Source organism: Rhinopithecus roxellana, chromosome 8, assembly GCF_007565055.1.
Source record: "Rhinopithecus roxellana isolate Shanxi Qingling chromosome 8, ASM756505v1, whole genome shotgun sequence".
Taxonomy (NCBI): domain Eukaryota; kingdom Metazoa; phylum Chordata; class Mammalia; order Primates; family Cercopithecidae; genus Rhinopithecus; species Rhinopithecus roxellana.
This window is the reverse complement of record NC_044556.1, coordinates 33619150-33635284: the sequence shown is the minus strand read 5'-3', so window position 1 is coordinate 33635284 and position 16135 is coordinate 33619150. Positions and strand designations below refer to the sequence as shown.

At 44.5% G+C, this 16135-nt stretch overlaps 1 long non-coding RNA gene across 1 annotated transcript; it reads right to left on the bottom strand.

Annotated features, from left to right (window-relative positions):
* Nucleotides 1-5997: 5997 nt before the first annotated feature.
* LOC115899097 lies at nucleotides 5998-14286 on the bottom strand. The gene is made up of 4 exons (XR_004058725.1): nucleotides 11012-14286; nucleotides 10352-10473; nucleotides 9385-9570; nucleotides 5998-6286 (listed from the first exon to the last, which is right to left on the bottom strand). It is a non-coding gene; the product is annotated as an uncharacterized LOC115899097 (long non-coding RNA).
* Nucleotides 14287-16135: the final 1849 nt, after the last annotated feature.

The window sequence follows — 16135 nt, the reverse complement described above, 5'->3', positions numbered from 1 at the left end:
CACATTTTCTTTATCCAGCCTACCATTGGTGGGCATTTAGGCTGATTCCATGTCTTTGCTAGTGTGAATAGTGCTGCAATGAACATAGGCATGCATGTGTCTTTATAAGAGAATGATTTATGTTCCTTTGGGTAAAATACCCAGTAATGGGATTGCTAGGTCAAATGGTGTTTCTGTCTTTAGGTCTTAGGAATCACCATGCTGTCTTCCACAATGATTAAACTGATTTACACTCCCACCAACAGTGTATAAGTGTTCGTTTTTCTCCACAACTTCACTAGCATCTGTTATTTTGTGACTAATAATAGACATTCTGACTGGTATCTCATTGTGATTTTGATTCACATTTCTAATGGTCAGTGATGCTGAACTTTTGTCGTATGATTGTTGGCTGCATGTTATGTCTTCTTTTGGGAAGTTTCTATTCATGTCCGTTACCCACTTTTTAATGGGTTTTTAATAGGGTTGTGTGTTTCTTTCTTGTAAATTAGTTTAAGTTCCTTATAGATGCTGGATATTAGACCTTTGTCAGATGTATAGTTTGCAAAACTTTTCTCCCATTCTGTAGGTTGTCTGTTTACTCTGTTGACAGTTTATTTTGCTGTGCAGAAGTTCTTTAGTTTACTTAGATTCCATTTGTTAATTTTTGCTTTTGCTGCAATTGCTTTGGCATCTTCATCATGAAAGATTGATTGTGTTTTGGACTTACGCCCTCCCTTTCTTTTAAGGGATGCTATAGGGAGCATTCATGTGTAAAAATAGACCTTTGTGTTTACCTGAGGATGTTGATCCTTGGATTATGCAGTGTTTTGGCAATAAAAATCCTGGAGGGAAGTATATTTCTGGTCTTTCAATCTAAAATAGTTGCCTTGTTTGTTTGCTCTGATTTTCTGCACATTATAAATTGTGTAATTAATTTTATTTCTAATTTTTCATTGGGCTACCAGAAATATAAAACCAAATTTGTGGCCCACACCTAGCATGAGTATAGGATAGCATTTCCCAAAAAACAGGTTGAACTTGTTACTAGCTTGCAAAAAGCTAGTGTTACTTGAAACGTTTTGTGAAACGCTCCTGCGGCTGATGGAACTTGTCACACCCAAAGGATTACTCTGATAGCGATCAAAAACAACAACAACAACAAAAACACAAAAAAAGGAGTGATGAAGTGAGAAACTAGAGATAGAACAAGAGTGAAGCAAGTGTCATCGGGGTGGGGGTGGGGGACAGTGGGCAAGTCTGGGCACCTGGTCCCACAGACTTGCCCACCTCTGATCTGGACAAATAGGGCTTCTCAGTCAGGAGATTTAAAGACTCCGGGTGTCGCTCATCTGCCCCTTTTTGCTGGAGACGGTGGTGACTGGCCCCCTTCTGCCCTTGACCAGGCAGTGGAGGGAAGGGAACCCTAGCGGCCAATGCCAAGTCGTCTTAGGAATCAGGGCCACGCGGTTGCCAGCGCCACCGAAGGTCTGCATTTCCCTGATGAGTTTCCCAGGGCAGGTGGAGTGCTCCCTCCAGCTCCCTCCAGCCAGCTTCGTGCCTTGGGGGATCCTGTGTAGTATTTCACTTGAATTCCGGCCAGCCTTTGTTTTCCTCGGTAGTTCAGGCCACCTAAAAAGTGTTCAATGCCCCTCCAGAGTTTTTGAAAAACGTCGGCAACCTTTAGTTTTAGTCACCCGGCCAGTGGGTAAATGAAAGGTGCAGATAGCCATAGGAATTGTGAATTGCAGGAGGACTTGATCTTGGACACTTCAGACTCGCTGCTACTTCCAGAGTGTGCCTTACTCCTAGGGACTTGGATGAGGGCCCGCCCCACCTTGTCGCACCCGCGGGTTCCTTCAGTGCCAGCAAGAGGGAGGCCGACTTCCCTTCATCGCCCTAAGTGGAGATTTTGGCGTCCCCGCGCGGTCACCTCAGCTCAGCGCTACTCCAACCGGACATCCCCTGGCGAGGGGTCGGAGAGGTTAAGCACAGGCACTCGCTGGGCACTCAGGTTGGGTTCTTTCTGGCTGGGGTCCAGTCATACACGGGAGGAAGGGAGCCACGGTGGCTGTTGCGGCCCCGCGCAGGGCGACCCTCACCTTGTCGAATCCTTCAGGCAGGCTGTGTAGGTGTGAGGTGGCTCCCGGTCTGCCTTGCCCTGGGCCACCCGGCACTCACTGGTGGGTCACCACTTGGGGGCGATGCTCAGTCCATCAGTAGAGAGGGCCGGGGGCGCAGTGGGGGTGACCAGGCAGCCAGGGGCGGCGTCAAGGATGGGATGCTTTGAAGAGAGGGAATCCTGAAACTTGAGGTGGTGCCACCTGACCTGCTCCACCCAGCTTTCCCTCTGTCCTAAGGTCCAAACGCTGGAGCCTGGGCAGGAATGAGAGGTGGCCTCCAGTTGCAGTAGGGCCAAAGAACAGCAGAATGTGCCCTAAGGTCCTGGACACCCAAGCCAGACAGGCAGCTTCGAAATGCATTTTCGAGCTGTTTGACCTTGGTCAAATCTCTTAGTGTCTCTGTCAGTTTCCTTACCTGTAAAGTGGTCATGTAAGAACCATGACTACCGCATAGGGTCATTATGAAGATTCCCATGTTCACAGACTGCTCTGGACAGGGCTTGCTCAGAGTACTGTTGTTAAATAAGTAAAGCGGCAGGAAGGAGGTTGGAGAGAGGACTGGAGGAACACCGAGGGTAACTCCAGCTGATCTTCCTCCCCGGACTAGCCAGGGCAATAAGATAAGGAGCCATCAGGGTGTGGGGATTCTCAAGATGAAGGTAATCCAGACACACATACAAAGAGCTAAAGTGTAACTCACAAGGATCACAGGGGAATAGAGAAACCTTTGTCCAGATCCACTCGAATGGCCATGAAATATATGCAAAGTATGTCAGATTCGCAAGAAATTAAATTCACGTTCTCTTTTTGTCATTAGTCACCTTGATCTTAGACTTTCCAGCCTGCAGAGATGTGAGAAATAAATATTTGTTTTCTATAAATTGCCCAATTTGTAATATTCTGCTATAGGAGCATAAAAGTACTAAGACATTTAGAAAGAATATTGTTTTCACATAATGTTATGTTCCATCAATATTTGAATTCATATCACCACAAAATAATTAATTTTGGTGTTGAGCTATTTAACTGAATTTAAAACAGCGTTTATGATAACATCAGATGTCTCTCCTTTAACGAAATGAACCACCAAAAAAGCTTTACTTTTATTTCATAAGCTATGTGAAGAAAATGCAACCATCCTATCATTATTTGAATAACTATCTTATCTGATTTTCTATTTGGAATATCTGATGACATTGATATTAACTTGGTATTATTTAAAACCTTGGAAAGTGTTCTGCAAATAGAACTTCACTTTTATATATGTGTACACACACATACAAAACTTGAAATAGAAAAAGGGAGAGGTTAATTTGAAGCATCAGTCATTTGATCTACCTAAATGAAAATTTATGTTTCATGGCCGGGCGCGGTGGCTCAAGCCTGTAATCCCAGCACTTTGGGAGGCCGAGACGGGCGGATCACGAGGTCAGGAGATCGAGACCATCCTGGCTAACACAGTGAAACCCCGTCTCTACTAAAAAATACAAAAAACTAGCCGGGCGTGGTGGCGGGTGCCTGTAGTCCCAGCTACTCGGGAGGCTGAGGCAGGAGAATGGTGTAAACCCAGGAGGCGGAGCTTGCAGTGAGCTGAGATCCAGCCACTGCACTCCAGCCTGGGCGACAGAGCGAGACTCTGTCTCAAAAAAAAAAAAAAAAAAAGAAAATTTTTGTTTCACTTAGTGTCTTAGTCCACACAGGCTGCTGTAACAACATACAGTAAACTGGGTAACTTATAAATAACAGACGTTTATTTTCCCCAGTTCTGGAGACTAGGAATCCAAGATGAAGGAGTGGGCAGATTTAGTGTCTGGTGAGGGCCCACTTTCTGGTTTATAGATGAAAACTTCTAGCTGTGTCCTTAGATGGTGGAAGAGGTTTGCTAGCTCTCTGGGTTCTCTTTATAAGGCCCCCAATTGTAAGCACCTCCCATAGGCCTCATTTCCCAGTCCTATCACCTGGGGGTTAGGATTTCAACGAATTTGGGTGGGGACACAAACATTCAGACCATGGCACCTAGTGATATAAATAATACCTTTGGCAACTACTTTCATGAAATCATCATCTTAGGCAAAATCCTCTTAAAATAATGATTTCTTTTGAAGTAGATGCTGATGCTTGTTCAGCAGATTTATGTGTTTTGGTTTTCATGCTACATCAAACAACCCCATGGTGGTTGGTAAATGTCAACCAACATCTTATGAAGTTATATATAAGTTATACAATCACCATCAACTTTCTTGGAAAATGGAAATTCATTACTTAATTTTTTATTATGTAGACATTTGAACTTTAAAGCTCATTGCTGACAAAAGCATTTATTTGCAAAATGAAAAGTGTTACCAAACAACAAAATAAATAAGTGATTGTAGATTTATACTACACAATAGATGATAAAGCCTTTGTAAAAAGAGCATTCAGACTACTCTCTACAAACTCAGTGGAATGTCTTCTTGGTTTCTATTAATATTTCCTTGTTCATATTCTGCATACCCTTAACCTATAATTACCCACTGATCCTACCGACAGGTGGTCTGATGGCTTTATGCATCTCACAGGCCATGGCACAACTGGCTGGTCCACTAAGGAGCTAGCAGGAGCAGAAGTCCTTCACCAGTCCTGGAGACCAGAGGCGATAGCTATCTCTGGCTACTTCTGTCCTAGCATACCTCAGTGTATTAGCAAGCACCCAGCAAGTAGTCATTGAAAAGGGGCTGTGTTTGTTCGTCAGAAAAGGGCCAGGAAAGGAGAGGGGTTATCTCTGGTAAATGTTCAGATTTAACCACATGTTAAAGAATTCTGTTTATGAAACACAGCAAAAAGTAGTATAAAGTGGAGGTGTATAAAGTCATGTCCTATAACTTCAATACAATAGTAATAAAAATACTTTATAATAACAATTTTAAACTCACACAATTGCTAAATGAATTGGAACTATAGTTAACCAGGACTTTCCTGAGAAAACAGAGTTGTATAGACATCCTGCTCATACTCCAGCTAGCCAGATGGGAGGGACAAAATAAACTTCTGGGGATTCTGCTTACTGATTATAACAGTTTTGTCAAAATGGTATAATCCACAGACTCCCTTCCTATTCACCAGTAAACCAGTTAAGGTGGCTGGACAAAGAGGTGTCTCCTTTGCTTGGTGAGCTGCATTCTTCCTGCCTTCTGCAGCATGGCAACTGGGGAAAAAGCCAAGGCCAGGTTCTGGAGGTGGTAGGAGAAAGAGGACCTCTGACTCCTGCTGTAATGTGGTTTTCCTTCTAGCTTCCTTGTTGCCTTCCCTAAGGGTATCGAAGGGTATGTTGGAGCATGGTGTGGCAATAAAATGATAATAAATGAATTTGTTTTGAAAATGAGGTAATCTTGAAATTGTCAGCAATGTCTTTTTTTCCTAACCTCGTAGGTGTGGAAGTGGTGTGTGTAAACTAGCCCGTGGTTGGCCCATTATGCTGTGTCCTTAAAACACAGGCTTTCTTTGGGTTATTTGCCATGGAGATGGGAAATGAGTAAACTTCGTGAAGGTAGAGTTCCTGAAGAGGGTGGATCCCATAAATTAAATATTCCAAGTCCAACCACTCTTCTGGGTCCTTCTGCAAGGCCCTTTGGAGGCGAATTTGTGAGAAAGAATGAAGCTTTATTTTCTCTTGTTCCTTAGAGCCTATTTCCTCTCTCATCCTCCTTCAGGAGGGGCCCAGAGTACCAGAACTTCCCATAGAGATGCTCAGAGAGGTCCCAGGTACCTGTTCCTCCTTCTCTCTCAGCCTCAATGTTTGGGCATCTCCTGGGAGCTCGTGGACAATGGGGATTAGGGGGTGGCAGTAGGTTGTCTTTTACTTGCAGGATAGTATCACACAGATTTACAAATCAAAACAGACAACTTGACATTCACATGCAAAACTTCCCTTTAATCATCCTTTTGTCTTATAATCTCCAAGAGACCCAACAGTTGAATAGCTTATGCCCAGTTACAGCAAGAGCAGCTGGTATCAAAGACCAGGCCTTCCTGACAAGCTACCTCATAGGTGTGCTCATCCACACAGTTGTAGAAGGCACGCTTGCTGGTGGGGCTAGGATACAGACCACTGGACTTCCCAGTACAGAATCCACTGCCACCTCCAGGTGCTACAGTGACGATGGAAGTCAAGCTGGTTCCCAGGGTAGAGGTGGGTACTCTGCAACCTGAAGAGAGAAGGAAAATGGTCCCCATAAACTCAGGAGAGGACTCCTTTCCCAGGATGAGTGTCATGTCTGTAAGGTCACTGTGGGTTTCTCTCAGTGCACGTCCTACCTAAACCAGTGGTTTAATGCTCTGAGCCTGAATCGAGGATACCCAAGTTCATAGCCCAGCTCTGCCATGAGCTATGTGACCATGAGAAATCATTAACACTTCTCTGAGCCTCAATTTCCTCTCTGAAATGATGGCATAATTGTATTATCTCTTAGAATTATTAGATAAAGCATTTTCCAATGTGCATGCTATATAACATAGTGAGTTATATAGCATGCACATTGCTTTTGTGAGTAATTATTAGCTTTTATTATATATATTATATATTATGTTATATATATGTAAGACATATATATAGAGTATATAAATATATATTATTATTATTATATTATATAATTATTAGCTTTTATTTGTGAGTAAACTAATACACCTGGCACCAAGAGTGCCTATGAGAATTACATGAAATCTAAAGAACCAGCAGACTTGACATGGAGTAAAGATCCAATGATCAGCAGTAGCTTTCTCCGCAGCTTCCCAGCCCCTCTTGCTTCCTGGACTTGCCCTGTTCTCGGGGCCGGGATAGAATCGTGTTGAGACCATCTGTAGCTCTGTTCCCCACTTCAGGAAAGATGCTAGCTGAGCCCCTTTAGAGTTCTCCTTCTTTCATTTCTTTCCTCATCTTGTAAGTTTTTAATCCCTTGCTTTTTTTTTTTTTTCTTTTTTAACTCTGACCCACAAAGTTCACAAAAGCTGGAGCTGAGCAGCAGTGACAGGGAATACAGTGTTTGTGTTCCCTTCCCTATGCAGTCTCCAGCGTGTTCAGTTCACTTTATAGAATCTTCCCTGAGTAGCCCTACAAAGGAGAATCCTCCAGAATATTGATAGGTCCCCTTTTACTTGCCAGGCCCGTCACTCATGGCCTGTCTAATAAGTCTGCTGGGTCTTGCTTTCCGGGTTCTAAATGCCAGTTCCAACAAGGCACACTAGGACAGCTGGAAGATCTGGAGGAGGCCTTGTTTGAGGTGAGGCTGGGAGGAGCTCTGGTCTTCTCTTCTTAACCATGTCTAGTTTGTTACCTTCTGCCTGGTAGGTCATCACTACTTATGGAGTGCGGCGACACCAAGCGTGGATTCGAGTGCATTCATGAAAGGGTATTTGTCTGGTCCACAGAAAGTGCCCGTGAAATCATCCAGGTCAATGGCCCAGACCATGGCCCCTCCAAATCTGTTCTTTAGCAGCCACTAAGCCAGTGGGAGAGAACCAGGGGGACTCTGGGGTGTCCTTGCACAAATGCAGGGAGCAACTCTAGCAGGATGGCAGGAGGACCATGATCTAGTCATGGAGAGGAGAGACTGGGGGTGGGTTTTAAGGAGGCAACTTTGAGGAATTCATGAACATATTTGTATGCACAGAAGAACTGTAGGACTAAGTCATGGAGGATAAGTCTTGGCCCCAAGCAGCTCTTTCCCCCTGCCCTTTGTTATCATCAACCACCTTCTGAGAAGGCATCTCACAGCTGGAGTTTGGGTGGGTTGAGTGCTATAGAGATACAGGGCCCTTCACACAGCAAAGTACCTGGGCAAAGCGAGAGGGCTCTAGATGGAAGGTGTAGGGTGAAGGGCCCTGGGATTGATAAACAGCAGTCATATCCTCCCTAGACCTGAGCATAACCTCGCAGACAAGAGCCTCTATCACCTCCTGATTTGGGCTCAGCCTGTGTGAATTTGCCATGAGCAGGAGATGGGCAAAGAAGAGGAAAAAGCTCTGTGGTCTACACTTTATCTTTGGAGTAGGGATGAACACCTATCTCAGGAAGCACGAATCAAAGAGCTGCATGAGGACCAGAGAAGAGCAGGGGAGGGGGCCAAAGCAGTGTCTCCAGGGGTACGGGGAAGGAGAAACTGCAGGAGCCAAGGAAAGGAAGGAAAACGAGCTGAAGGGGTTGCTCCAACTGCTAGGCGCTGTGGCTGGGTCACTGGCTCACCCTGAAACTTCACAACCTCCCTGTGTCTCTCCTCACCTCCCTCCGGTCTCCTGGGATTGCAATTCAAGGGCAGCTAGAGGGCAGGTCCCCCACCTCTCCCCAACCATGCATTAGGAAGAGTGTGGAGGGTCCTACCTTGAGGGTGAAGCTCTTGGAGTTGTCATACCCTATCTACTGGTTCCCCTTGTAGGCATAAGGCACCTCCCAGGGGTCATTCCACACCTCGGTGGCTCCTTTCAGGAAGGAGCAGAACTGGGGCAGGTACAGAAGGAGGAGTCATAACTCAGATGGGCCCTGCTATTCTCAGGCCACTTCTCTATCCTCCCTCCATTTCTTTTCTAAGATCCACATCCCAGCCCATTCCCCTTTGCTGGAAATAACAGAACCTGGTTCCAGTGTCACCCAGCTCCCTGCCCTGCTTTTGTCTCATGGGACAGTGGAGTGCACTAGCTAGAGAGATGACACATGAATTCAGTCCTTTGTCTGCCAATAACCTCATGTGTAACAATGGACAAGCAGCTTCTTTGTGCCTCATGTCCTGGTTTCCTTTTGAAATGAATTTGACTGTTCCTTTTGTTTGAAAGAGTTGTGTCTCAAAAGAGCTAATAAGAGGACAGTGTAGCATAATGGGTAAGGTCTGAGATTCTGGAGCTGCACAACTTAAGTTTGAATCCCAGCTCTGCCACTTACTAATCCTGTGACCTTGAGCAAATTACTTAACCTCTTTGTGCCTCAGTGACCTCTTGAATAAGATGGGGAGAAGGCAGTACCTTATTGTTTGTTAAATGAGATGATATATAAAAATCACTTGGAGCACAACCTGGCTCTCTCAGTAAGCATTAACTAGTTCGAGTATTAAAGATGCATATTTACTTTAAAAGGTTAACATTTAAGATGTTTTATCAATTTTTCACTCTTCCCTTCTCTCATTGCCACATATATTCAGAGCAGTCAGCAACAGAGTACCCTCTACTGGAAATCAGAGTGTAGACTCTCTCTCCATTGACATATCTTCAACCTTGAGAACAGAGACAGTGAGTCCTCTAGGCCCTCTGAGGACATTACCTCCAAGTAGGCAAGGATCCCAGCCTCCTGTGTATAGGGCCCATCAGTTCCAGGGCCAGAAGTGGGAGCATCCAGGCCATGATTGGCAGGATTAGTGAGAGTGAAGATGTAAGCATAAGCCCCAAAGCCCACCATCAGCTTCTCAGCAGGGGCACCTTGGCTCTTCCAGGAGTTCACTGCATAATCCTGGAGGCAAGATGAGGAAGGTATCATTAGAAAGCAGCTGAGCATGTACCCAGAGGCCTTAGAATAGTCTAGGTTTTCTGCCCAATTCCCTAGTGTCTCTGGGTACAACATCCAGCCAAACCCCTTCCACAGTTCAACCTTGTAGAAAGGAAAGGAACGCTGCCCCTTCAAGAATGGATTGACCAAAGGGTCAAGAGGTCCATTGCTTTAGTAGCAGGGCCCAGTGTTAGCCAGAGATCCTCTTTTTCTTCACACTGGAGTTCATTTGGGGCATGACTAGTGTCCAGCTGTGCATCCACTTGTCTTCCCAATGGCTTACTACAATGCTGAGAGTTATTTGTGCATGGAGCATCGACTGGGAGATTTTCCCATGTCAATTTTTAAATCCTTGGTTGAAATCTCCACTGAAATGACATCTAGCCCATTTAGTCACCTACTAATCATTATGCAGACTAATTATTACAGCTGCCTAAACCACACAAATTAGGAAGAAAGAGGCTGGAAGGGAGGCAAGGAAGAGTGGGGAACAAGATGGATCATGAAATGTGTTCCTAGCATAAATGGAAAATATATTTTTTTAAATTCCCTAATGTTTGGGATTATCCCAAGCCACTATTCTGCTTCCTTTTTTGTGAAAGATGAATGGATACAATCAGTCATAGGGACAGGGAGTTAGAGAACATGAGCTGTCCATCAAGTTTTTTGGCCTCCTTTGCAGTCTGGGCCGGGGATCCAGTGACAGGCTTTGAAGATGTCTGTTAGGGCTGGCATCCTCACTCACCATATTAAAGTTTTTGTAGTCTCCCTGGTGATTAGGTCCTGCAAACGGGGGTGTCCTCTCCTATGAAGCCCTCCCAGGAGCCCCTTAGGTCACAGTTCATCACACTGATGAGGTCCATGTACCTTAGGTAGTAGGGGGAGGGAACAGAAGGAAATAAATGACCCAAGGGAAATCATTCTTTCTAACCCACTACCCCTAATTTTCCTAGTCCCAAATCGGCTGATTGCAGATTTGCCAAACAGCCAAATCTGCTGTTTGCTACTATGCAATAAGGATTCCCTTATGCATTATTATTCTTTATTCCATTCTCCCTTACCTTCATCTCAAGAGCACCTGGAATATAATAGGCACCCACACCATGATCACTATCTGGCTACACTCAGACCTTCAGGACTTGTAAAAGCTTGAGACTCAATTAACCTTCTCCAAATGGCCGTTTACCCTAGAGAACCTTGGAGATAGACTTAGAAACAAGGCCAGCATTCATACTGGCTCCCTCTGCCTCTTCCTCAGGAATTAGGGTCATTTCATTCCTCTGAGATAGAGTCCTCTCTATCCTGGGTACCTGAGCATTGGTCACTGGTATCTGGGCATTTGGCAATGCCTGGGGAAGGTCTAAGGGTCACTTAGCTCTGAGTAAGGGCTTTTGGGTTTGTTTACCTTGACATCTTGGACATCTGGTAGGCAGTCCCAATGGTACCTTTGCCAGCTGACACAGCAGCAGAAATCAGCCATCTGGGCTTTTTGCTGCGGGTAGACTCTTGCTCAAAAGCCTCATGCACTTCCTGTGAAACAGAAGACACCGAACACAGGCTGGAGGGACCAGTGGGCATGTGACGAGGTCACAGCTCTTATGAAGAAAGCTGCAAAGTGCTTGATTTAGAGTCCTTTGATCCAAAAGCTGTCATTGGTCTCTGGGGACAACAGTAAGCTGTCTTCCGAAAACTTGGAAATGAGGGAAATTCGGTCATCCTCTGACAGTTAAATTAAAATAAACAAATAATGTCCAGAGTACAATTTAAAAAGAAAAGGAGGGAGATTGTATTAAAGAGACAAAAATGGCCTTCAGCCCTGCAAGCTGTATGTGATTGCATCTAATTATCAGAAAAACGAAGGAAAGGAAGGGGAAATAAGAGCATTAAAGCCAACACTGGTGCTCAAAGATATACTTCTCACTGCCAGTGGCAGTTTTCCTCACAAGAGAGATCTGCTCTTACACTAAAGAGATGAGGCTGTGAGCCAGAAAGGGTGAGATCCACACCTCTGGCCAGGATATATGCAGCCTCTCTCAGAACCCCTCTCCAGAGAGAGGCCTTGTCCCAGCCTGCTGTGGGCCAGATTGTGTGTTCTTTGGACACAGTGAGGGTGAGACACCTTCAACAGGATGGTGAAGAGCTGCTGGGTGTCAGCTGGGCTGCCACGATTGCCTGGATATTCCCAATGAATGTCCAGCCCATCGAAGTTGTACTTCCTCAGAAACTGTATGGCTGACTGGATGAAGGTCTGGCGGTTCTCAGCAGTGGCCACCATGTCAGAGAATCTGGAGTCAATAAGTCATTGCAGCATGAATCACAGTAGCCTCTGGATACTCTGTCTTGCCACCTATCCTCCTTACTATTTACCTGGACATACATTCAGTTATTCTGTCATCTATTGTCATTTACTGTCATTCAGTTATTCTGTCATTTATTAGCATTGCTGGGATAGAGTAGTGAATAAAATAGTTTCTGCCCTGGAGGAGCTCATATAGAGGAAGGTATAGATAGATAAGTAAATGGAACTTAAAATACAGTGTGGTATAGGATGACTATAGTTAACAATAATTATAGTTTCAAATGGCTAAAAAGAGGATATTAAATGTTGTCAACACAAAAAATGGCAGATGTTTGAGATGATGGATATGCTAATTACCCTTATCTGATCACTCTACATTATATGTGTTGAAACATCACTATGTATCCCATAAATATGTACAGTTATTATATGTCAAATAAAAAACAAAGTTAAAAAAATATAACAAAAAAATCATGAAATGTCCAATTAAAAAAATAGTATGTTAAGAGCTGTGATGAAGGAAGAGCAGACTTCAGGGAGACCTGGTCAGAGAAGAGTTCTGAGAAGTCTACAGTGGGGTCTGAGGCCCTGGGTACACTCACGTTACAGAAACTTACAGTCCTTGGAGTTTGGAAGAGACTGATTAATCTGGAAATGATTCAGTCCTGAATACAAGGTCTTACCCCTGGGATCCAAAGTTCTAACCACCAACAGAGAGCAAGGTTTTCAGTTCTGTGTTGCTGGAGATAAAAAGATACTAGTGTAAAGAAATTCCACTTGCAAGGAGCTGTCATTTGCCAGTCGGTCCCTCTACCCTCACATCCCACACAAGGCCTTGTGTTGGGAACAGAGCTGTCTGTAGGATCAAGGGGCCCTTGTGCCATGAGTCCTCCAGGGCACGCTATAAATAACTCATTGAGTAGGTTCTTGCTCCCATCTCTGCCAGTGGGCTGATGGACCCTGGTGCAGAAGGGAGTTTCTGGGAAGAAAAGACAGGGCATCCTGGTCAGGATGAGGGAGCCAGAAATCAACCCCTTAGCACAGAAAGTAGACTGGCTGGAGCTTCTGGGATACACAAGGCCAGAAATCTGGAAGTCTAATTCTAGGAGAGAGTGAGGAACACAGGCAGTGGAAGTGTCTACCAGTTACTGAGTGCCTGCTAAATGCCAGGCACTTTACATGCATTGCTTCTTTAACCCTTATAATCCCACAAAGCAGAAACTGTTAATATCATTTGACCTTTAAGTGGTATTCAGAGAGATTAAGCAACTTGACCAAGATCATCCAACGCATAAGGTGGCAGAGCCAGGATTCACACCTAAGTCCTTTATACCATGGTCCTGTGAGCTTGACCGTAAAACCTACCCATTGGATTCCTGATGAGACAAAAGCATCAACCTAGCTAATAAGGCGATCTGGCCTTCCTGGGTTCTGTGGGCTAGGGAAAGCTTTTAATCTCCCTATGACTCAGTTTCCTCAACCTTAACATGGTTTTAATATGCCCACTTCATCACGCTTATTGTGCCGGTATATAAAATAATAAATGAAAAGCACCTCGCACATAGTAGTTAACCAATAAATACGCTAAGCATTTAGCCGGTGCAATTTTAGGTTAAATTTTGGGTTAAATTGGTAGCTAGTTGATAGGTTGTTGTGGGGCTGTACAGCAACATGACAAACTTCAGGGGGCACTATTCACTAAGAATCCTTTGTGAATGGCACCTCCTGTGACACACAGAATAGAATGCTGGGTATCTGAATTTCCTGGAGAAAATAATCCAGAAAAATGACAGCAACCTGCCTCTCCTGGGGAGAAGGATGCTGAAAGCTCTACTAATGAGGCATGGCATGAGAATGACTGTGGACAGCACTCAAAGGCTAAACATTCTGCTGTAGGTATCTCTTGGGGAACTCGTGAAAGCCTCATGTAAAAGCCTTCAACCCAGCACAAAGCCCAAGTTCAGAGCTCACTAGTTCTTAAGGCCGTTGATGCTGGCATAGAGGTCCTCATCATCCCACTCGATGGTTTTGATCTGGTTGTTGGCCATACCAGTGAAGGCGTAGAAGATGTGTATGCACAGGCAAGGGTCCACATTCTGGGGCATGTAGCGGACAATCTCAGGGCAGTACTGGCTCCAGCTGGTGAAGTAATATCGTCACAGCAAGCTCCATAGAGTTCAAAGCTTAGAGCCCAAGACACAGACCTTTAATGCGCTCTCAGGCTCCATGCAAGGCCAAGGTTAATGTGTTGGGCAGCTGCCCATACTCTCTCGTGCTGGTTATAGCAGCTGGATAATGGAATAGTTAAATTAACTTTGGCCTGAGGTTATCTCTGTAGTTTGAGTCCCTACTAATGAACTGGAACCTAATGCAGTATATAAATAAACTGAAACCTAACTTAGAAGTATTTTTTTTTTTTTTTTTTTTGTAACAGTAACCAGATCTCGGCCAATCACAGGCAGCCAACTGATCAGACCATGTTTAAATAAGGCAGACTCCTGGCTGTGACCAATTAGACTATTTCTCTACTTTCTGTTCTGCCTGTAAATACTCATTCTCCATACTGCAGAGGGGAGCTCTCTGAACCTCTTCTGGTTCTCAGTGTTGGCCAATTCATTGAATCATTCTTTGCTCAAATAAACTCTGTTAGATTTGTTTTATTTCCTTTTAATGGAAATAATAACAAACACAAATAGTATTTGTGATGTGTCAGGCATTTGCCCAAATGCCTTACAAATATTAACTTACCAAACCATCATCACATCCCTGAGAGGTAGATAAATGAGAAAGCTGGCAGCACATAGAAGGTAAATAACGTGCCCAAGGTCACATAGCCACTAGGCTGGTGACAAAGCCAGTGTGTGTGAACCCAGGAGATCTGGCTCTGGACTATGTTCTTAATTATTCTGCTCTTCTGCTTCTTGAGAATTCAATTACCACAGGAAGCAAAGTTAGAAAGCCAGAGTTAGAAAGTCAGAGAGGTGCCCAAGCAATTTCTGCCTTGTAGTAAGAAGATCTGAGCACTGGAGCAACATTCAAGGGGACCGTGGGGACTAACTTCCCCTAGTATCTGTCAGTGCTTGCCACTCCTATTCTTTGGTATGTATGTCTGGGGTTTTCCATCATAATAGGATATTCAAAGTAGTTTTGAAAAAGTCTCCTAGTATTCCCACCCTATGCCGCTTGGATCATGTAGCCACCTCTAATCCCCTCCTCCACAGACATTCTGGTGCTGCTGCTGCCTTCTTGGATTCAGTCTAGTTGCCACCACTTATCAGACATGTACCCTTACACTGATGCCCCAGTTAGCTCATCTGAAAATTGGGCTTATTGTCACTTCACAAGCCATGAGGATTAAACACGTGTATGAAACTCTTGTTCAAAGGTTAAGATAAAAGTGGCTTTTCTAGAAGGAAAAGATTGGAAGAAATTGGGAAAATGGGGGAAAACAGTTCATCCTAAAATTAAGGAGTCTGACACCAGAATCAGCCTTAGACCTGGTGCTGTGGGCACCATGCTTTAGAAAAGGAGTTGGCAAACTTTTCTGTAAAGGGCCAGAGAGTAAATAGTTTAGGCTTTGCAGGCCATACCATCTCTGTCATACTTCTCAACTCTGCCATTGTTGGGAGAAGGTAGCCACAGACAATATGTAAACAAACTGGGTGTGGCTGTCTTCCAATAACATTTTACTTTCAAAAACAGGCAGTGGGCTAGGTTTGATCCATGGGCCATAGTTTTCTGACCCTCCTTTAGAGGGTCCCACTTGGGCCCTCTTCCAGTTGCACCCCTCCCCACAAGGTAAGGAGACTGCCAGGCTAGGAGCACATTCACCTAAAGCTCGCATACCTCCTCTTCTAAATCATGATCCAGATATCCAGCATTTCTACCCAAATAGCCAGAAGAGCCTATGCGCTCTCTCAGGGACTGCACGTGACTTTTCCCTGGGCCCATCTTCACTGAGAGTGGACTACAATGCTCATGTGCACATGCATAGCCCAGAGGTGTGTGTGTGTGTGTGTTTGTGTGTGTGTTGGAGGTTGAGGGTAGAGGGTAGAGTGCAGATGAAGCTTGGATGCAAAGCCTACAGTGTCCACAAGTATGCCCATGAGGCTTCTGCTGTAAGAGACAGAGGCAAAGATGGGAATTCTCGTGTGGAATTCCAAGGAGTCTGAGAATTTAAAATTTTCAAGTTCTGATCTTCTAGGTGGTTGCAAAGTTGTATGTGTTAAT